Source organism: Camelus bactrianus, chromosome 4 (genome assembly GCF_048773025.1).
Source record: "Camelus bactrianus isolate YW-2024 breed Bactrian camel chromosome 4, ASM4877302v1, whole genome shotgun sequence".
Taxonomy (NCBI): Eukaryota; Metazoa; Chordata; class Mammalia; order Artiodactyla; family Camelidae; genus Camelus; species Camelus bactrianus.
The window spans coordinates 69,410,317-69,433,468 of NC_133542.1; the positions used below are offsets into that span (position 1 = coordinate 69,410,317).

Genomic DNA, 23,152 nt, shown 5'->3' on the forward strand with positions numbered 1-23,152 from the left:
GGGTCCCTTGCCCGAGCCTGTGAAGTAGGGATGCATTTCAGTCACAAACTCAGGTGAGTAAAGACATCACTTGAGGCCATGGGGAGAAGAGGTTAAGGGTGGGGTCTTGGCATTGAACCCTGGCTTTATCCTGTCTAGGCTGTGTGACCTTAAGCAAGTGTCTTAACCTCTCTGGGCCTCGGGCTTTCCTTGGAAAATGGAGATGGTGAGTGCTCCTTTCTCACAGGGGGCTGTGGGCTTTAAATGAGATACTGTGTGCAGAGCTCGTGGACTGGGCCCCACAGAAGCAGTGCTCAATAAACACCAGCAACTTTGATTTCGTATTTTCCTAACACTTTCATTTTAAACTGAAAGACTCCGTCTTCCTGATGCCAAATGTGTAATCTAGGCAGAACTGGCCAAATTTGGGATTTCTCACTTTGTTTGGACAATTTGTCACATTAATGCTTTTTGTTTGTCCCCTGTCCTCTTCTTCTCGGAGTTGGCATTAAGCTCCGAGCTTACACAAAGCTGTTGCCTGCCTGGTGCACCCCAGCTTCTCCTTGTGTCTCTGTCTCTTCTGGGCTCCCCTCTCCCAGACTATGAGTCATATTGGAGGAGCCTGAACTCTGTACACACTTACCAACATACTCTCCCATATATTTTTTAAAGTGTTTAAAATTTTCTTTATTTTTGGGGGGGGGTAATTAGGCTTATTTATTTATTTATCTATTTATTAATGGAGGTGCTGGGGATTGAACTCAGGTTTTTTTTTAAGTCTTTTAAAATTAAAACTTTTGGGGATGGGGGAGGTAATTAGTTTTGTTTGTTTGTTTGTTTGTTTGTTTATTAACGAAGGTGCTAGGGATTGAACCCAGGACCTCGTGTGTGCTAAGCATGTGTTCTACCCTGTCCCTCCAGCCCCCCAGTTTTTGAACCAAGTGGAAAAGTTTCATACAGACTGCACAATCAAAGGCTGTAACTACACATAACACCTATGTAGCCCAGTCTATTTGCACACCATTGTCAGCCCTCAGATACCTGCCCTGCAGGGACTTGGGTTGATTGGAATCATAATAATGCAGGTTCTTAAAACAAACAGACAACTGTCAGTTTTTATTTCAGTTTTGATATTTTGTTCATCATGGGTTTTCTGTACTCATTTTGGTTTTTAAAAATACTATTGCTGCTGATCTTTGAGTTTTTGATGCCCCCTGAAATTTTGTGTACGAGTCAAGGGCCTTACTTGCCTCACCCTAACCCAGGCCCTGACTCCAAGCACCTTCCTTTTTTTTTTTTTTAATGGAGGTACCAGGGATTGAACTCAGGACCTGCACTGAGCTACTTCCCTCCCCAACCCCAAGCTCCTTCCTGAGCACCCCCAGGCCTCCATCTGCCCTGATGCCCTTGTGCTCTTCTCTGGCCTCCTGCTCCCACAGAGGCTGCTGGGAATGGGTATCCCGCGGGGGACCCAGGAAGAGCAGGGTTTCTCTGGTCAGGACCCCCAGATCCATCTTGTGGGGCGCATCAGCCACTTTTCTCCACTTAGGCGTCTTCTTGGAGAAGGGTGGACTGGGGAAGCAGAGGCTGAGACCGACCAGCCTCTGTGTCGTCCCCTGGAGATGGAAGTGGAGGGCAGTGGTAGATGGGGATGGGGGCTGTGGGTGAGGAGGAAAGTCTTCTCTTTCTCTCACATGCTTTTCCCATGTCCCCCGCTGAATCTCTGCATCAAGGTTTAACACCAAAGCTGGGTCTGTGGCATCTTGGTTCTGCAGGTTCTTAAAGCCATGTAGGGCCCTCCAGGCTGGGTGCCCTGATGGGGGACAGCAGTGGGAAGCAGGAGTGTGGGTGTGAGCCCCTTCCCTCTGATGTCCTGCTGCCTGCATCTCCAGGCACCCGGCGTGCCTGGCTGGATGCTCCTAAACTGGCCTGGAGGCTGCTTGGGGACAGAGTGGGGACTGGAACAAAAACTTCCCAAGGCCCTCGGGATCAGCTGATTGCCAGACGGGGTCCCCAAGCTGCCACATCCAGGCTCGGAGAGGGAGGCTCCTGCAGAGAGGCGCTGCGAGCTCGGCGGGTACCAGGTGGAATTCAGCACGGTTTCCCAGCGAGAGGGAATCGATTGCTTTATTGCTGAGACTTCATTTGAAGGAAGTGAAGCTAAAGCTTCATAAGAAATATGATTATTATAAAATGCTTAAGCCTCTGCCTGGGGGGCCTGAGCCCTGCTTGTCTCACCTCTGTCTGGGGGAGTAGGAACCACAGTCTCACCGTCTAATTGGAATGGATTTCAAAAGTGCAATAAAAAGCAGCCACCTGGACAGGGGCACTTGTCACTTGGAGCCATCTCTGGGCTGCCGTGATGAATGTGGAGATTCTGCAAGCTCTGTCTCCGGATCTCCGGCCCCCCAGACTCTCCCCTCCCATGGATGGTAATAATAATGACAATGATAACAATATTAATACGAGCAGCTGAACGTTTAGCAAGCATTTACTATGCACCAGGTACTGTGCAGGCACTGTTTCACTGAACCCTCACGTTGACTCTTTGTGCAAATGTATCATTCAGTGATGACCACAAAATTGCCACATAACAAATGACCCTAAAACTCAATTGCTTAGAAACACCAATCATTCATTTGCACAGATCTAAGGGTTACCTGGGAGTTAGCTGGTCTTGTCTGGGCTCTGCTGGGGCAATTAACTCTGCTCCATGTACTCCCTCCTCGTCCTGGGCCCAGCTCGCAGCCTGGGCTTATTCTTCTCGTGGATGGCAGAGGTGTAGAATGCACTGGAAATGCCCAAGGCCTCTTGAGGTCTTGGTCCCAAAGTAGCTTCCCTTCCTTCTTCCTCCTTCTGTTGCCAAAGCAACTCACATGGCCAAGCTCAAAGTCACAGATAGGGAACAATGCCCTGCCTCTTTGGTGGGAGACACTGCAAAGTCACATGACAAAGAGTGTGGCTACCGAGTTGGAGACAATAATGCAACCTGGCACAGGTACCACTCTTATTATACCCATTTTACAGATAAGGAAAATGAGGGCCTGAGATGGAAAATTCCTTCCCTAGGGTCACACAGCCCTGGGAGCTGGGATTCAGAGCTAAGCCTGTGTTGGAGGCCTCACTGACCTCATTACCTCTCATGAGCCAGTTCAGTGCCCAAGCTTACCCTAACTGGGGCAGTTCATTAGGCCAGGCTGTTCTGACCCCAGACATGTGGTGTGGGCCTGTCACTTGAGGTTCCCAGTGCCCCTGGTGTCCCCTCATTTGCTCCAATTTCCAACAGACCAAGAGTAGGCTCTGGGAAAGAGGCAGGCAGCTCCTTGGGGCCAGATGCCCCTTCATCTAATCTTTTCTCTGCCCTATGAGGAGACTCCTGGCTTCCCCAGCTGGTGAGGGTGGAGTCAGGATTCCAAACAAGCTTCTGACTCAGAGCCTTTCTGGTACTGTGACCTCAAACTGAGCACAGAGATTCACTTTTAGCTCAGACCCTCACCAGTGGCCAGTGCCCAGAGCTCTCACCAACCTTCCTTCCCACCTCCCCATCCTGCTGCAGATATGTGGGAGCTGACAGACATGGAAGTCCCAGCTGCCTGGGTTTCCTCTCCTGACCCAGCCCTCCTTGGGGGCCTCGGCTGAAGAATGCCTGCTTTGCCCTCAGCTCCCAGGCCCCTCCCCTGGGACTCCATGGGAGCTGTGTGGTCCCCAGGGATCTGTGACTTTCACCACCTGATTCTCTTTAAGCTTTTATTATTTCTCTATTACCCAAGTAATACATGCTCATTGCAGGAAAATTAGAAAATACAGAAAAGCATAAAGGAAAAAAAATCAAGTATAACCAGTTTAGAGGCATCTCCACTCATTAGGGGTATAAACGTGAAACGGTTTTATTTTTCCAATAACTGCCACCACTCTGCTCTCTAAACCGCCTCTCCCTGCCTGCTGGGGGCGAGTCCATAAATGACAACTGAGCCCAATTTCATAACTTTCCACTTTGGGTTATTAAGACTGGCTCATGCTGGTAACCAGGACTCGGTCCTGTGTCCTTTTAAACTACAAGCCCACTTTGTGTCCAAGGCTTGTCCTCTACCCCACTGCCCTCCGCATGCCGGTCCAGCTGCCCCAGTGAGGTTGGCAGTGGGCTCTTCTCACCCCCTCGTCCCCCGCCCTCCCTTGCAGTATCTGGCTCCGGCGTTGGTCTGGGGAAGCAGGGCTCACTGAGCTCCTTTGTAGTGTTCTGACTACTGCTGTAACTTGTCTGTGGGTAGATGGTCATTCCAAAGGTTCACTCTGTGGAGGGAGGGGGTCCTCCTGTCCTCCCTTCCAGACCTTGCTAGTCCCGCCCCCACCCTTCCCCAGACAATTTAGCTGCATCTTGATGCCAGCCGCCAGCTGTGGCCTCCTGCCAAGTTCTGATGTGTGATCCCTTGTAATTAGTGGCCCTAAAACTCCTCTTCCCTAGGGACATTCAGCTGTGGGGCTGTGGGCGCCTGCTGCAGCCCCAGCTCCAGGCAGTTAGGAGGTGGTCCTTGTGACCATGCTGGGCAAGCCCCACCATCTCAGCCAGGGAGCCCTTTGCTTGGGCTCTGTGAGTAAAGGACAGGCTAGCACAGTGGCCAAGCACTGGGTTGGAAAAATCCATTTCCTTGCCTTGCAGGCATGTGGGCTGGAGGAAAGATTCCCTTGGACTTTGGGAGGAAAAAGCCAAACTTCCACCTCCAAGTGGAGGAGAGGGGAGGGAATGACCACCCCTCTCTCTTATCTGCTCTGATCTACATCCGAGGAAGGGGGTGGGACAGCTGAAACAGGTTCTATCAATGGGGCAGCTGCCCAGCATGTGAGTGGTGGGCCTCCTCTGTCTCCAGGACCTGCTCCCCATCCCTGGGGTGAACCATTGGCAGTTACGTTTATCCCATGTACCCCCTCCCTCCAGGTTGACTGGGTCAGAGATGGGCTCCTGGCCCCAAGAGAGAGATGGAGTCTCTGCAGGTGCCAGGACCAAAGCTGGAAGCCCCAGGAGCAGGATCTGTGTGTTCCCTTGAGAGCTGGACCTCAGAGAGAGGAGGAGGTAGAGGTGGAGAAAGAGGGAAGGAGGCTAAGGGCTGCCCAGCTTCTTTGTCCCAAACCAATTAGAGAGGGTCTATTACTTGGAACAAGAGTCCAAACTAGTACAGTAATGCATGTGAAAATCTACATATAAAATGTTTAATCAGGTTTGATTAAAATGGGATCACAGTTTCCACATTTCCCAGATTACTGTCCACTGATCTTAATAGGGATCATGTGAAAAAGATCGGTTCTATACTCAAGTAAATTTGTAAAACATTGGTTGAATGAAATAAATCCGGTTTCTTTACTGCTGGACTTCTCAGAACCTTTAACAGTTCGATGTGATTTTGTGAATGTGCATTTAGTTTCCCAAACTTATCTGATCACATAAGACCTCTTGGAACTGTATTTTGCAGATAACAGTCTGGGAAGTGCTAGGTAATTGTAGGTAGACCATGATGTAATCGCCACCATCATCATCATTTCTGCTAATAGTTACTCAGTACTTGTTCCCTGTGAAGTGCTCCATGTGAATTATCCATTGCATCTCCCCATTCATCCGGATGAGTAAACTGAGGCCCTGATAGGTTAGGTACCTTGCCCAATTTTACATGGAGAATCAGGACAGAAACTCCTGATTCCCTTTGTTGGACATTTTTCAGTTTTACTCCAGGGTGCCGAATTGCTTGCAGACCTGTTGTCTGGCTGACACTGCCAGCTTCATCTAAGAGGAGCCTGAGTCCCTGTCACCAGTCCTTTGGAAATGCTTGGCCTTTCTCACCTGACATGAGAGCGTGGACCCCAGACCTGTCCAGGTCAAGGGCTTCTGGGGATGGAGGGTAGCTATGCCCACTAGCAAAGGGCTCCTCCTGCATCCCCTATGAACCCATCGGGGCAGGCTCAGGTGACAAGTCACACCTACCAGCCTCCTTGAGGCCCTCCTGGCCGCAGCAGATTGGACCAGAGACAGGCATGTGACACTGTTGGTCACTCAACTTCTTTCTCCAGGGCTCTGGACCAGCCCTGGGCAGTCTTTGAGGTTTCCTGAGTTGAGGTGAAGCTTGGGGCACATGGGCCAGGAGCAGAGACAGAGTGCAGAGGGAGGAATGAGGAGGCTGGGGGCGTAGATGGTGGTGGAGGCCAGGGAGAGAAGACCGAGGGTGCTGGAGCTCCAGTGGCTCTCTCAGCCCTGGTCCCAGTCCCCCGCCAGGCCTGGCTGCACTTCCTACCCTTACATTCCAGGAGGGTCCCCTTAGTCCTTCCTGTAAAGCCCTTCTCTTTCTTCACTTCAGTTTGTGTGTGTTTCTTACTTGCAGTCCGAGAACCCAATCGAGTCCCCGCTGGCAGGGCCACACCGACTTCTCAGCCACTCCTTGCTCCCCTCGAGACTCTCAGAGGACTGAGGGTTCTGGGGTGACAGCATGGGAGGGCTGGGGGGTGGCCTGGGCCACTGCAGATGGGATGGGTGGCAGCCTCATCACAGGCTCAGCCTTGGGCCCCTGTTGACCACTGTCCGGGAACAGCCCCAGGCAGGAGTGCCTCTTGGGGTTTCCAGGCCTGTGAGATGATGAACCTGTTACTGTCATTATTCTATACAGAGCAAGACTCTGAGTCCGTTACACTGAGAGCCCAGCTCCCTGGACCAGGGAAGTCCTATCCTTGGGAAGAAGTGAAAAGCCTGCTGAACCGTAAAGCGTCAGCCTGTGCCTTCCAGTCCAGGTAGGTGCGTGGTTTCATACCCATCTCGGAAACTCGGTCTTTTAAGGGTGGGCTCCCAGATTCGCATGAGGACTCCTAGCCACAGAGAGGAGGGCCTGGGGACAGATGACCGGGCCCCACATGTACCTACTATGTGCCACACACTGTACTAGGGGTGTCTTGGGTGGGATTTCCCTGCCCTTTGAAGGAGGTGCCATTATCATCCCCATTTTACAGATGAGGAAACTGAGGCTGGAGTGACATGCCCAAGGTCACAACGCTAATGAGTGGTACACCAAGATTCTCACATCTCTCCACACTGTCACTCCCTTGTCTCTACGCCCACTGCTAAACTGGCACCAGGACAAATTCTTGTTGAATCAAAGAATAAATGAATGAATGAAAGCAAGGATTACCTTTCTAATGCTGGGAAGGTTTATTTTAGGGCTATTTCTGGATTTTGGAAAACTAACATACTGACCAAGAGTATTCCCATTCTCCAGATAGGAAAACCAAGGTTGAGGTCCCCTGGTGAGGATGGAGTCCCTCCAGTTAACTGAGTTGGGGACATGTCCAGCACAGCTCACCCCTATGCCTCGGTGATGGCTTTTGAGCCCGAGTAAGGAAGCAGCTGGCTTGCCGGGCAGCTCTTTCCTCTTTTTTTTCCCTTCCTCTTCTCTCTGTCCCCATCCCGAAGGTAAAAAGTTCACGCGGGCGGCCATCCGTCGCAGGCTGTCAGGCGGCCATGTAATCTCTCTGTGGTTTTATTACTTAAAATCGGCGCAGTGTCCAGGCTGGGGAATTTTCCAAGGTGTCTGAGGCTGCCACGGGCCCCATTTATATTGTGCCTGAGTTTCCTTCCCAGTCTCCTTGAGACAAGTGACCAGCAGGCCCTGCCGTGAAGGCCGTATCAGTCATTTGCCAACGGGAGCCGGGCCGTGAATTATCAGGGGATGACGCAGCGGGGAGTGTGGGTTGGGGGCGCGGGGTGACAGTAAACATGTCCCGGAAATGTGTCTCCCATCACTCACGGGCAGATAGTAGATCTAGGCACACACGCTGCCTCTATCTCTAAATCTCGGCCTGACCTGTGAGAGAGATGGAGGTGACTTTCAAGGGAGTCTGTCTGCAGGGGAACTTGGACGAGAAGTTTATGGCAGGTTGGGTTTGCCTGAGGGTGGGGCGGCGCCTGTTCCTGGTGGCCGCCTGGGAACCAGTGACCTTCTGGTTACTCAGTGTACACATCCATTTGTACTTCCACTCCACAGAAATTTATTATTGAGCATCAGCTGTGTGAAGAGGGTGTGCATTTTGGGTTTCTTGAAAGATGCAAAAGGAAGGTCTTTGTTTTATAGGGCAAAGTCGTCCCAGAGTCCAGTTGCTGTTGTCCCCGCTCTGTGGTCCCTGGTCACCTTGCCCCAGCTTGCGTTCCATACCGGCTCACCCTACTGCTCTGTCTGGGGCCAAGAGGCATGCTGAGTGTTGTGGGAGAGGAGAATGTGCCCAGCTGACCCGCGGGGCTGGGGTCTCTTCCCCAGGACGGCTGCCCAGTGCCAGGCTCTGCACTGGGCACTTACTCATCCAGTCTCATCAAGTCCTACAACAGCCCTAGGACATGGGGACCATTATCACCCTATCTTACAGATGCAGTTAAGAAATTGTCCAAGGTCATCCAGTGAGTTGATGCTAGAACTTGGACTTCAACCCAGGTCCTAAAGCCTCTAAAGACCCCTGGGAGGAGGGTTCTGGCTGCTGCCTACAGCCTGGGGTGGGGGTCTGAGGACCCTGAGAGCTTCCTGTCCAGCAGTGCCCCATCCACCTGCCACTGAGATCTGGGTGTGGTGTCTCACCTGACCCTCCATCCAGCCCCCAGTAAGGGCGATACTCTGGCAGAGGACAAAGATTAGGGACAGAAAGGGGTTCTTCAAAACTTCAGAGGAGGGCAGAGAGAGGAGAAATAAGATGTCTAGGGCAGGGATAAGACAGAGGTAGGTGGGAAGTGACAGCATTTAGGCAGCCTAGGCAATGGGGGACACTTTACCTTTGAGCCTTTGTGTCTTTCCCTCTCTCACCTGTCTCCACGGTCTTGGGCAAATGACGTCACTCCCCTGAGCCTCAGTCTCCTCACCTGTGGAGTGGGCATTATAATGCTGGTAAGGATCTGAGAGCAGAGTGACCAACTTGTCCTGGTTCACCTGGGAGTTTGGTGAATTCAGCACCAAAAGTCCCCTAGTCTGGGAAATCCCCTGGTCCCTGACAAACTGGGGCAGTGGTCGCTCTGCGGGAGAGAGTGGCTGGAGCATCAGAGCCCCAGCCACTGCAGTCCCCGCAAACGTGTGCTCCTGCCCTGTCTTCACAGTTCTCCCTGGCCTTCCTGGTTCCTCTGCAGTCTATTCCTTGTCTCCGACCTGTTCGCTCTAATATCACTCCCTGGTCTTCTGACTGGCCCCTTATGTCCGTCTCAAACTCCTTTTTGTGCCACTCAAAGATTTTTCTCTCCTCCTCTCTCTGGCTGTCTCCTTCTGCATCATTCCTGCACCCCCTACCCCCCTGCCCCTGCCGTCCTAGATAACCTATTTCTCCTTTCTCTGCCCTTGCCCTAATTTTCAGGGACCCCTCTGGGGCCCTGATCTCTGTCCTGTGCCAGAGCAACCACCGCTTACAGTAGGCTGAAGGTTTGGATGGAGACCCCCCTCGCTCCGTTCACAGTGACCCTAAGATCCTGACTGGGGCCTGAGACTGGGCCAAGGGTCCTGGAGCAGGTTCAGGGTCAGCAAGAGGGACGAGACCAGTAGGGTCCACTGTCCCCTTCCTGGGCCTGAGCCACTCACCTGGTGAGGGAAGAGGCCTGCACAGCCCTTGGCCTGTCTGTGCTCAGACAAGGACTGACTCCTTCAAAGATAATTTATTGGCTGACACCTCATTGCACATGGTAATAGCTTGTGCTTAAATAATAATAAGCTTGATTGCCGTGCAGTCGTTAAACTTTTTTCCCATTCAGTTTAACTGACCATTTTGTGTGTGGTTTGGAAGAAGGAGGGGGAGAGAGCCTGGTCATTATCCCAGGCCTGAAATGGGAGTTAATTTCTAATGAAGGTATAATTTTATTCTGATGATTTTACATTTAATTAACTAAAGCTACAAGTAATTTGAAATTATATGGTGTTGGGGCCTCACTTTGGGGATTACAGGGGGCAGAGAAGGGGAGCTGAGGGTGGGTGAGACAGAGGGACAGGGGTGTCCAGGGAGGAGGGGTGGGTGGGGAAGAGGGACAAAGGGAAGGGGATCCTGTGTCAAGCAGTGGCTGGGATCCGGGCCCCAGGCCCTCTTGAATCCTCATCTCAACGCTTTGTGGCAGGAAGCACTGCTGTTTCCACTTTACAGATGGAGAAAGTAAGGCTCAGAGATATGAAGGAGTGGATTGCTGTACTTTGGTCTGGCCTCCCTGTCCCCTCCCTTCTGGAAGCCACACCCCCATCTTCCCAGCTCCTCCCCAGGCCACTCCATCCTATGGGGCCACCATGTTGTTCTGTGTTCTTGACCCCTAACACCAATGACTCCCTTTTGGGAATTTTTGAACTTAGGCATGAGAGAGTCAGAGACCTTTGATGGCTGAAGGATGAGTTGCTTTTCTTTCTTATCTAACTGAACTTATACTCAGTATTGGGCACGACTCTGAAGTGGGCAGCTGGATGAACGTTTGCACATGCCACACCCATGTCCCCATCACCCAGAACAAGCTCCCCGCAGGCTCCCTCATTCCTCTTCCCAGTCAGTACCTCCCCAAATGGTGATGTGTGATGTCTGTCACCATTGGCTGGTTTCACACTTTTAGGACTTCATGTAAGAATCAAATAGCACATATTTTTCTGTCTGGCTTCTTTTGTTCAATACTGTGCTTAGAAAATTATCCAAATCGTTGCATGTTGCAGTACTTTGTCCCATTTCATTGCTGTGCAGGAATCCACTGTGTGAACCTGCCGTAACCTGCTTATTCATTCTCTTGTTGGTAGACAGTTGTCTTGTCTCTAGGTTGGGGCTATTATGAACACTGCTGTTGTGGTCATACTTGTGCCTGTTTTGGGGAGGAATAAATACTCATTCTCTTGGGTGTATGCCAGGAGGGGAACTTCTTGGTTCTGTCCATCTCTCTCTAGCTTTAGTAGATGCTGCCAAACTGTTTTAAAAAGTGGTCATACTGCTCGCTGCTCCTGTCCGCAGTCTCGGAGAGTTCTGGTTTCTCCACATTCCGACACTAGGTATTGCCAGTTCTTTTAATTGTAGCCATCGGGGCAGGGGCATTGTGTGTCACTTTGAATTTTCCTGATGACTAATGGTGTTAATGACACTGAACAACTTTTCTATGCTTACTCATCCATTGGCGATCCCTTTTCTGTAAAGTGCTTATTCAAGGCTTTTGGCCATTAAAAAAAAGAATCGTCCACTTTTTTCTTATTGCTTTCTAGGAGCTCTTTATATATTCTGCTTTTCACTCTCTTAAAGGTGACTTTGATGACTAAGAGCTCTTAATTTTAATGAAGGTAAAAAGTAAAGCTTTAAATGTAGAACTGAAAGGCTATTGTTAGCCTTATTTTTCTACTCTGGACAAAAGCCACAGCCCAGCAAATGAACAGTGAAATCCACGTTCCGAGAGAGATGAGGAGAGAGTCCTGCCACCTTCCTCATTCCCGGTTCAGCTGCCCCGGACCTGGCTCTGTCCCTCCCCCTCCTGGGGCCTGATACTCCACTCATCCTTCAGTACCATGACGTCCCTGATTCTAGCAGCCTTTGGATAAAATCCCCCTTTAGCTTAAGCTTATTCAAGTTGAACTTTCTTCATGTGCAACCCAGTGATTATCCCCAACTCACAGGGGAGGAAACCAAGGCTTAGGGAGATGGGATTCGTTCCAGGTCCTACACTGCTTAGTCTTGGGTTGAATTTGGGCCCCAACTCAGTATGAGGGTGACTTAGGAGACCCTGGGGAAGGGGTCTGGGGGCAAAGTAGAGAGAGGTCAGGGTTTGTGATGAGAAGGCAGAGTGACTGTCCTGGGGACTGAGGGTGGTGGGGTCAGAGGGAAGAAGGTCTGAGTCAGGGAGATGGGGTGGAATGGAAGCAGTTGGTGGGAGGTGGACGTGGGAGGGGGGCTCATGATGAGCTACAGGATGGCGTGAGGGCCAGGCAGGTGTGACCCTGATCAGTTTCCACGTGAGCCTCATCCTGGCCTCAATGCTGGTCTAGACCCTGATCACCATCATGTCCATCCCCCTGCCTCTGGAGTCTGTCCAACTAGGGGAGGGCGGGAGGGTGTCCTGGGCTGGAAGAGAGTTCCCAAGGCTGATGTCTTCTTGCCCCAGGGGGAGGGGCTGAGGCAGGGAAGGGTGTTGGCGAGGGGTGGCCTGGCCTTTCAGCCTCCTTGGCGGAGTGTGTGTGTGTGTGTGCATGTGTGCACAGGATGTACCAGACCGCTTTCCTGAGCTCTGGAAAGCCTCATCCAGATTATGGCTAAAGGTGGGGCTGGAGTAATAAATATCCCTTAAAGTGGAATTATGATAAATAAGGCCTTGTAGACTGAGCACCCCTCACAACCCCTGCCCCAGTGAGGCAGGGACAGCTAGACCTCAGATCTCACACACAGACACATACACACACACATACACACATACAGATGCACTGCGAGTTCAAAGCAGCATGTGTAGAGAGATACACAGATGCACAGAAATGGAGATGTGACCCCTCAGAATCATCCAGGAACTTACAGAAGCCAACAGGTGCCCATGCTTCGTGATAAGCACCTTAACCTTTGCTCGCTCAGCACCAGACACCGCCAGAGCTGTTCAGTGTGTCAAGTCCTCAGAACACGTGGAGGAGATAGGTATTACTATTATCTGCATTTCATACCAGGCCTCTGAGATCCTCAAAACTGCCTTCCCAGCTGCTTCTTCCATCACACATCACACACCTGGAAATAGAATAAAGCAGATAGGTGTACCCAGGAGCCAGGTACCTGCATGAAAATAGAAAGGCAGAGGCAGGGCCATGGGCAGATGGCACGAGTCACCAGCCTTATATGGGCAGACAAGCACTCCCGGAGCTCAGAGACCCAGACATGTGGGCAACCACTTGGAGGCCAGGGCAGCGAGGCCCTGGGAAGCCCCACAGCCCTGCTAATGGGAGGCCCTGAATGGCTCCCTCTGACTTTCCAGACTCCAGGTTTCTGCCAGCATCATCCCATCCATGCCCCTGCCCATCTGTGACCCTAACCAGGCCTCAGAGCTCCCTAGTCTCCATGGCCACCTGAGTCAGAAGGGCAGGAGATCAGCCAGCATCCTTCTAACTCCTGTCCCAGGTGGTGCCACCCCATTTGGATGATGGAAACTGGTGGCAGTGCTCCAGGCAGCTTGGCCTTGGGCCTCCATCCAGGGACTACAGCCTTCCCCCATCTCTGCCCCTGGTACACTCCACCCCAAGCTTCCAGAAAGCAGTGAGGCCTTTGTGGCCAACAGGGCTCCCCTGGCCCAGAGTCTTGGCTGTCAGCACGGGCAGGAGTCTTCTCAGATCCCACAGGTTGAAAGCAGGGTGGGAGGTGGGTGGGATTTGGGAGAGGCCCTCTCCTGCCTCCCCTCTGCTCCATTTACCTGTCCACTCCCTCCATAACCTCCTGTACCAAGATCTGGGCTCCAGACTCTGTGGGGGTGGGGCATGGGGGGAAATGGAGCTCTTCCTGCCTCCCACAGCCCCGTGGGGAGATGAGCGAACAGCTCGGTGTTCAGAGGCTCCTGGTCCTCAGCCCTTGGCTACACCAGAACCACTGATCCCACCCCTGACCAACTGATCTGATAGGTTGAATGGGGTTCTCTGTTGGCTGGCCCGGGAAATTGGTATGTGTTAACACCTCCCTAGGGGGTCAGGAAGGCTTCTCTGACTTTTGGCCAAGCCCTGGAGCAAGGGAGAAATAAGCAAGAGAGGACTGGGGGCAGAGTTTGCCAAGAAGGAGGAACCAGCATCAAAGTCCCAAGATGGGGATGATCTTGAAGACCAAGTCAGAGCAAGGCAGGACTGGCCAGAAATATGAGTGATTGCGGTCAGGGCTTGATTGCTGATGAGGAAGAAGGAGCCAGAAATTTGGTTTCATTTCGTTTTCCAACTCCAAATGATTGAGACTGGCTCCCTGGGGTATGTAATGAGAAGGGTTCCAAGGCCACATGTAGGCTCTGTGGCAAAGCATGCTGTGATCCATTAGTGATGCCTGCCATGCCAATGGGTGCAGACAATGGTGGAGCATGTTGTACATTTATTTCCCTGACAAAGTAAGTTCAAAAACTAGGTGCTGAGCTGAGATCAGGCAAGTGGCTGAGGTCAGGAATTAGCTAAAGATTAAAGTCAGGTACCAGATTGTGGGACAATGTCAGGATCCAGAGAACTGCCAAAGTCAGAAGCAGAAAGTGATGAATGTCAAGAGCCAGCAGTGGGATGTTGTCCTGGGGCCCCATTCAGGCTCCAGGAGCAGAGTGCTCTAGTAATTGGCTTGTCTGTCATGACACATGCAGGGAATTGTCTCGCATGTCGCTAACCTGACATCCTTCAGCTTGGAATACTCACCAGCTCCCTTTCACCTAGTGGGGCCCTATTTTTTCTTTTAATAAGAGCTGTCTGGATATATAATTCACCTACCAAACAATTCCCCCATTTAAAGTATAAAATCCAATGGTTTTGAATATATTCAGAGTTGCACAACCATTACCACAATCAATTTTAGAAGATTTTCATCACCTCAGAAACAAACCCTGTGCCTATTAGCCAAGCCCCCACCCCCACCACCCCCTCAGCCCCTGGCAACCACTAATTTACTTTGTCTCTATGGGTTGCCTATTTTGAACATTTCATGTAAATAGAACCATATAATACGTGGCCTGCTGCGTTTGCGTTCTTTCGCTCAGTATAACGTTTTCAAGGTTCATCCATGTTGTCACATATATTAGTACTTCATTCCTTTTTATTGTTGAATAATATTCCATTGTCTGGATATGTCATGTTTTGTTTATCAGTTCGTCAGTTGATGGACAGTTGGATTTTTTCCACTTTCTAGTAATTATGAATAACGCTGCTATGAACATTCATGTACAAATTTTTGTGTGGACATATGTGTTCACTTCTCTTGGGTGTATTCTTAGGAGTATAATTGCTGGGTCATATGGTGATCCTACATTTAACCATTTGAGGGGCTGCCACATTGTTTTCCAAAGCGGCTGTACCATTTTGCATTCCCATCAGCAGTGTATGAGGGCTCCAGTTCTTCAGATCCTTGTCAGCACTTGTTACTGTCTTTTTGATTATAGCCTATGTGGGTGTGAAGTTGCATCTTTTGGTTTTGATTTGCATTTCCCTAATGGCTCATAATGTTGAGCATTTTTTCATGTGCTTATTGGCCATTTGGGTATTTTCTTTGGAGAAATTGCTACTCAGACTTTTTGCCCAATTTAAATGTGGGTTATTTGTCTTGGTATTGTTGAATTGTAAGAGTTCTTTATATATTCTGGATACTAGACCTTTATCAGATATAGTCTGCCTTTCACTTTCTTGACACTGTATTTTGAAGCCCGAAAGTTTATCTATCTATCTATCTATCTATCTATCTATCTATCTATCTATCTATCTAATTTTTTGTTCTATTTTCCTTGCCACTACAGCTACCACCATGCGTGTGCAACCAACATCTATAATTCCAGGAAGCAAACAGACTCCTTTCCCATAGTAAGTGTTAGGGACTGTGTGACTATGACCAGTGGAGAGAAGAGCTATTGATGTTAGCCACATTGCTCTAAGGAAGTTGCTAATAACATCTTGTTGATGGAACCTAGAGTAGAAACTGCTCAGAAACTACCTCTCAAAAGTCTTCATTAAAATATGATGTCTGTCCATCTTATCCATTTTTTAATTTGGTTACTGTACTTTAGGTGTCATATCTAAGAAATTATTGCCTAATCCAAGATTTACACCTATGTTTTTCTTCTAAAAGTTTCATAGTCCTAACTTATTTCTAGGTATTTGATCTATTTTGAATTGATTTGTGCAGAGGTAGGGGTCTGACTTCATTCTTTTGCATGTGGATATCCACTTTCTCAGCATCATTTATTGAAAAGAATATTTTCCCCTGTTGAGTAGTGTTGGTACCATTGTTGAATATCAATTGACTTTGACTACGAGGGTGAGAGCTATCATCCCCTTCCTCCCTTCTTGGGAAATCACCCCGCTGCCCTCTGACATACCCATCTTCTGGGTGCCCATGGAGAGGGCACAAGGATGGCTGCTTGGCTGGTGTGGGGTGCTTACTCTGGCTCTGGGGGCTCCAGGTTCCAGAGGCCTAGGTGGGCACAGTGCTGATGGTGTGCTGGGCACAGGCAATCTCAGTTGCTGTGATGGAGGGGCTGTTCTTTTGCACCCCACTTCTCTGCCATGCACAGCCACCTGAGGGACTTTCAAGGGCCCAGAAGAGTGCCTGCCTGAAGGGCTCCCTGGAGCATGAGGGTCAGGGCAGGAAGAGCAGCATCCGGATGACTTACCTATGGCATGGAGAGGGGCAGGCGGGGCTGGGCTCTTCCACAAGTGGTGAATGCATACGCATGCGCACTGGTTCAGGGGTCTGCAGGTCTGTGAACTTGTGTATGTGTGCCTGTGGATGGGTGTGTGCACGTGTCCATGCCTAAAGAGGATGCATGTTTCACTTGTGTCTGCACCATGCACACCTGTATATACTCTTGTACGTGGCTGTTTGCTGGTGTACACATGAGTCAGCACACGTGTCAGAGGCCCATGTGTCAAGTCTGAACTTCCAAAATGTTCTGGGTCAGATTTTCCCTGGTAACAGGTGTGCCTGAGGTTTCAGATTAGGGAGTAAGCCGGACCGCAGAGGATTCTGTGCATTTGGGGGGTGTGTGTGTGCACTTGCGTGGCCAGAGAGCAGGCTGTGTATCTCACGCTGTTGTGACATCTCACAGGGACTCTGGTCCCTGCCCTCTGCCCCTGCCGCCCCCACTATGGCAACATCAGCCAATTAGTGCTTCCCAGCAAGGTTTCCACACTGAGGCAGTGGGGGTGACACCCTCAGCCCTCCTGCCCCCTACATCTGGGGTACCCTTGTTTTCAAGACCTTAAGGCCTCAGGTGTAACTCCCAGGCCGTGGCCTCCTCTTCTGCCTCACCTCCCACCAAGCTGATCTGGGAGGGGTGCAGTGAGGGATGTGAGTGCTGAGAGGTGGGGAGGGGGTGGCAGCTGTGGGGCTGAAGAAAAGGCCTGAGGGTGTCTCCTGTGGAGCAGTGTCTAGGGGGCATATGGGGTTGGGGACCCCCTTTTGGGCAGGAGTTCTGGGTGGGAGGGGCTGCTAAGGAGGGGAGTGGTGCAGGGTCGGGGTGAGCGGGAAGAACTAGGTAGCAGGAGCCTCAAGGCCCCATGCAGGATGAGACCTGTGTTCCTCACAGCTGCCTCCACTTTACAGATGAGGCAAGTAAGGCTCGTGGAGCTTCACGCAGCAGTCCAAGCCTGGACCAGAACTGGCAGACCATAGCTCCAGGGCTCGACCACTGCCCAGCCATTGGGACAGGATTTGCCCATGCTCAGAGGTGAGGTCCTGGCTTGGGAGGCTGGGGCTGGGGGATTGCTCCTTCAGAGGGACAGAGTGGGTGTTCAAAAGCTGAGTGGCAGAGGCACAGAGCAGGAGGGAACTTGCCCTGTCCAAGTAGTGATGGCCAACTAGGGACATCCATGCCAGGGCTGGAACGAGGGACATGAACAGACAGGCTTCAGAGCCCAGACGAGACACCCCCTGGGAAGATGTGGGGTGTCTCTGGCGGCTGGTGAGATTCTGCAACATGCAGGTGGGGCTGGAAACCAGACAGGATTTTGTATTGTTGCTCCCGTGGCTGCACTTCTGCACACAAGCAGGGGTGCTGAGGCATTTGGGGTTCCTTGCTGAAGCCAGAGGCAGTGTTTAAACTGCCATGTGGGGCGGCAGTCAGTGCAGGGCCCTTAGGAGTTAGGCTCTGGGTTCAAATTCCAGCTCTACCTCCCTGACCTTGGCCAAGTGTGGCTCACCCCTCCCAGCCTCGGTTTCTGCAACAGTAAAATGGGGCTAATGATACCGTCTCCAGTATAGGACTGTTTTGAGGCCTTAATGAGATAACCAGCTCAAACTGCTCATCAGCACAGTGCCTGCCCCATGAGTTCAGACAAGCCAGGGGCCTCTGTCGAGCGGACTCTGGTCCCCCCACACCTACCTCCAGGCTGGAGGTGTCACCCTGTAATTATCTCTGGGGGCACAGACCCCCATGGCATTTCTGGTGATTTTAAGAGTCTGAGAGATTAGTCCCTCTGGGGAGAAACTCATCCTCCCTGGCCTGGGGATGGACAAGGTACCAGGGTGAGCTGTGTGCTGAAGTGGCCACGAGCGGTGCTTTATGGGGCCTGTAAAAACCGCTGACCCCGCTCCCAGACTTAATGAGATGAGCAGAGCCCCGACAGCTTCCAATAACCCACAGCTCCAGCCGAGCCCAGCTGACCCAACAGAGGGCAGGGACAGGCCTCATCTCTGCCTGAGACCCTGGCAGGTCTGGATAAGGGGTGCGGAGGAGGGGCGAGGAGGCAGACTCCCCCTACTCCTGGGGGCGGGAGGGCTGGATGCAGACCCCAAGCCCTACCTGTCCAGGAAGGGTGGTGTGGGGGCAGAATCAGGCAGACCAGGGCCCAGGGGGTCTTGGATGAGCCGCTTCCTGTCCTGGGGCTGTTTCCTCACCAGGAAAGCAGGGCTTATAACCCACACCTGCAGGTTGTCCTGAAATTTCAGAAAAAGAGCTGGTGCCCAGAGTCGGGGCCTCAGTGGAGCCCCAACAGCTCAGATTCCTAGAGAGAACCCTTAGCCCAGGTTCATTTTGGGTTTGGGCCTTTGCTCCCCAAAACGGTCTGGACCCAGTGTACCTGGGTAGGGGTGTCCCTTGGGCACGTGGGACATCACTCTGGGGACCTCTGGCAGGCTGGCCGGTCGGGGCAGGACACGGTCATCCCTTCACCTGCTCAGCCACACTCATCCATCCACCTGTCCAGGGACCTCCTTCCACAAATGTCCCTTAGTGCTTCCTCAGGAACAATACCTTACATTCCAGGGTTTTTTCAAGCTTTACGACAACCTATATGGAAGTGTGGTTCCCCCTTTTTCACAGATGAGGGAACTGAAGTCAGAGAGGTCAAACCCTTTGACTTGTGAGGGGCTGATGCCGAATTCCACCCCCACATTTGGCTCCAGCCCTCTCATGGCCCCTGTGTCCTTGGCGCCCCCTGCAGGTTCAGGGAGGAATAGCAAGGGAAGTTGGGGTGGTGGCTTCCCAGCATCAGGGGTCTGCCTGACTGGCTCTGTCCTTACAACTCAACCTACCTCAGTCTCCCTGCCCACATGCCGCCGAATCTCCATAGGCGCCAGATTTGGCTCTGACTCTGACTCGAAATTTTTGCCCACTCTGTACCTCTCTCTTCCTCTTCCCTCCCCTGCTGCCAAGGGACCTCAGAAGCCCCAGCCTGCTGTACCCTCCAGGCCAAGTAAGGGGATGTGGGCAGTGGGAGAGCAGCCCGAGCTCAGATTCTGCTGCCTCCTTCAAGCCACGTGATCTTGGGCAAGTTCCTCCCACCCCGCCAGCCTTAGTTTTTATCTGTAAAATTAAACAGAGAGGCCAAGGGAGCGTCTCCATCGGGGGAAGCCTGTAGGGCCTGGGGTGGGGGCCAGCATATATGGAAGCATTCTCCCCAGACTCCTCCCCCATTGCCCCTACTTTGTGGTTTCAACTGCTCCTTCCTCACCAACTTCCTCTAAATCTATTTCATTGAAGTCTGGAAAGTCATTAGACCAATGCATTTCCTTAGGAATGTGCACAAGATCCCACTTTGGTGGGGGGGCTGGCCCTCCTCTCTCCTGCTTCTTCAGCTCTGCTTCTGGGGTGACAGTCCCCCATTTCCCATAGGGTGGGTAGGAGGATCTAGTGAGACAATAAGCCCCTGGCACAGGGCCTGGCTCATAGTAGGCCCTCAGCCCAGGGGAGTTCCTTTGCTGTGACCCTGGTCCAGGCTCAAGCCCCCCCCGTTGCCCCCCAGCTTTGTGTGGAGCTCCCATTTCTTGGGGAGGAGTGGGCTCCCTGATTCCACTGCAGTTTCTTTGCCGGGCACTGTTCAGCAGCCAGATCTGCCCTCTGGTGGGGTCTGCTTAGGAACCTGGGTGGGCCCAGGCCTCCTCCCAAGAGCATCCTTTTCCTTGTGGGTATGTGGCCCCGGGTGATGTCTGTGTGTGCATGTGTGTGTGTAGGGGGAGGCGGCAGTGGGGGCAGCCAGTCTCAGGGCCCTCCCCACGTGGCTGGAACCTCCCTGGCCCTCTCTCAGGCAGGCCCTGGTGCCCTGGTCAGTCACCCCCAACCACCTGATTTCCCCAAGATGGGACACGGATGATCCAGGACACCTCTAGCAGGGATGAACACCTGCTATGGGGCAGCCAAGCACAGTGGTTAGAGCCTAGGTTCTGGTGCCAGGCTGGCCTGGGTTCAAATCTCAGTACCCGTTTCCTAGCTGTGTGATCTTTGGCAAATTGTTTAAACTCTCTGTGCCTCACACATCCAAATTTGCTCCACCAATGAAGCAAGTGCGTCTATTGTCCTCACCCAACAGATAAGGAAATGGTGATCTGAGTGCCTGATTCCAGAGGCCTCTGTTTGCCTACTCAACCCTGGTATCCTAAGCAGAGGCCAAAGGGCTCTGTGAAAGGAGGGGTCTCTTACCTGATGGGAGGAACACCAGGGGCCAGGGCAGGGTAGGGTCCTGTCTGGCTGTCCCTCAAAGGCCTGGTGAGCCCTGGCCTCACCAGAGACCCAACTGGGCGAGAACGCCAATTAAAGGTAATTCCCCTTTTTCCTACCTTGAAATTCCTATTGATTTCCTCTCTAAATAGAAATTCCCATTGATTCTTTGTCTGTTCAGATTAGTGTCCTTGGCTGTGGCCTTCGGTGTATAATATCTTCCTGCTTCCATCTAGGTTCCAATAACTCTCCCCAAGGTGACCCTGCCACCACCTTTTGGATGGGCCCTGTGGCTCCCCAGCTGGGATGGGGGACAGCAGGTGGGCAGAGGGCCTGAGCAGGGTTCTAGCCTCCTTCCAATGGTCCATCACCCTATTTCTGCCCTAGTTGGAGATGAGGAGGGAAGTGCAGATAGAGATGTCACTACCCTTGGACTTGAAATCGCCTTGTCGGCCCTGCCTCTGCCCACGAGCCATTAGCCCACTGCTCCACTGAGACCCACAGAGGCATCATTGCCGGGAAATAGCCTCCCACATGTGAGAAGAGGGGAGGTCCAGCCAGGCAGCCCTGACCTCCCCATGGCTCCCTGCTCGTACTGGCTCACAAGAGCTAATTGTGAAATTTTCAGTTTTGGGAGCTAGTTGATGTCACATTGGTAACTTGAAATCAGCCATGGTGGGAGAATTTACACATTTAGACCATGTAAATTGGCAAATGCTACAACTCAGGGCCGCTCTCCTTTCCCCACTCCCAGTTGTTAAGCATTTACAGTACACCACTGACCCAGATTCTGTTGCCTGCCTCTCATTCTCATCCAGGAGTGCTGGGTGGCTTTAGTGTTCTGAGCACAGTGGCCTTTTTCACAGCTCCCTGCCTTTGCCCACTCTGTCCCCTCTGCTTAGAATGTCCTCCCCATCCTTCCCTCCATGGTGAAATCCTCGATGACTCATCTCCATTTCCTCCCCCTTCTTTCCCCTTCCCACTCCCTGGGCTGGGGATGGGAGTGAACAATGAAGCAGACAGACGGGTCCCTGTCCTTATGGAGCTTACAGTTGGGGTCCTAGCCTCAGAGCCAGCTGGGTCTCTCAGGAGCTGGGTTGGGCTGGGGCGAGTCACCATACTCCCAGAGCCTTCAGTGACCTCAGTGCAATGGGTCTCAACAACTCAAATTGTGGCAACCCCTTGCCCGCAGGAACAGGACCAAACCTGGTGTTGGCCTGAGGTCAGCTGGCTGAAAGCCCTTGGCATCCTCACGAGGAGGTACTCACGTGGTCCTCATTTTGCCAGGAGGAAGGTGAGACATGGAGATATGAGGGGACATCCCTGACTAAGGCACACTGCTGGTGAGTTGAAGAGCTAGGATTTGAGCCTGCCTGCATGCCCCCCACGCCCCACGGGGCCGTCAGCAGTGACGAGGCCACTCTGTGTCCAGGCAGACACCTGACTCATGGCTAGTCTGGGTTAGATCCGCCCCGTCCAGTGTGCCTCTCCACCAGTCTGGGGCTTCCTCAAGGCAGAGATCTGGGTCTGATTCTCCTCTGTGCCCAGTGTCCAGCCAGGTACTGAGGAAGCAGGAGGAAGGATCTGAGAAGTGGCTTCTGACAGGGCAAGCCGCGAGCTCACAGGGCCTCCCCAGCCACCCGGGAACCCAAGCCAGCCCCCAGAGTCAGCTGGGAGGGAGGGGCAGGGAGGAGGCATCAGTCAGCTCACCTCCCACCCCCCACCCTCCTCTTAATCCTATCTGGGTGGACTCTGCCCCATGCGGCAACTGCCACCTGCCTCAGTTTCCCTACCTGCCCTCCTTCCGCTGAAATTGGAACCTGGACCTGACCCCAGCTTATACTGGTTGGACGTTTCCTGAGTGCCTACTGTGTGTTGGACTTTTGGCGTTTGATGTTTCCATATTAGCCCTGCCATGTGAGAACTGCTCAAACCCCGCGGTCCACCTGGATCTTTAGGCCAGGGAGCTGGCATGCCCAAGGTCACATGGAAGGTCATTTGCTGGGCTGGGCTTTGAGTCAGGCCTACTCGATGCTGTCCTCTGTATCAGCGGCATCCTGTAATGGCAAAGGCAAAATCCCTGGGGTCCCTCAGACCCAAGTTCGAAACCCACTCTCTTGCTTCCTGTGAACGCGCTGTGTGACTGGGGCAGGCGACATCATTTCTCTGAGCCTCCGTGTCCTCAGATCCCTCTCTGGGCTGGGGCCAGAGTCCAGTGAGATCCAGCTGGTAAGCCTCTTGGGACTGCACATTGCTTAGCATACAGGATGGCTGTTCTCACCCCCCTTCCTGGTGCTGTCCAGACCCTGTCCGGTCCCACCAACCATTGGCTATAAATGGGCTGACCTCCTAGAAGCCTGGAAGTTCAGGTTGGACCCTCTCTGTCTTAGACTGACCTCTGCCCAGACAGATTGGGACCTCAGAGAGTTCTAAATTGGAACAGACCCCTGGTCCCTCCCATTGTTCAACTGATAGCTCAGGATTCCAGGGCCTCCATTCCCGTGAGACTTCGAGCCTCAGTTCTTTCTGTTATGTGGGACTGATGGTACCTGCCTGGCTCGCACCTAGGGCGAGGGAGGCTTGAAGGTGAGGCAGGGTGCT

The 23,152-nt window shown here is 52.3% G+C and overlaps 1 long non-coding RNA gene across 1 annotated transcript in view; it reads left to right on the forward strand.

The window, feature by feature from the left end:
• The window catches only part of LOC141577378 (uncharacterized), a 168,980-nt gene that overhangs the window by 42,277 nt on the left and 103,551 nt on the right, over window positions 1–23,152 (forward strand). Inside the window, exons 2-3 of the long non-coding RNA XR_012506254.1 lie at window positions 6,627–6,747; window positions 17,221–17,344. This is a non-coding gene — a long non-coding RNA (uncharacterized LOC141577378). The remainder of the gene's footprint in view (window positions 1–6,626; window positions 6,748–17,220; window positions 17,345–23,152) is intronic.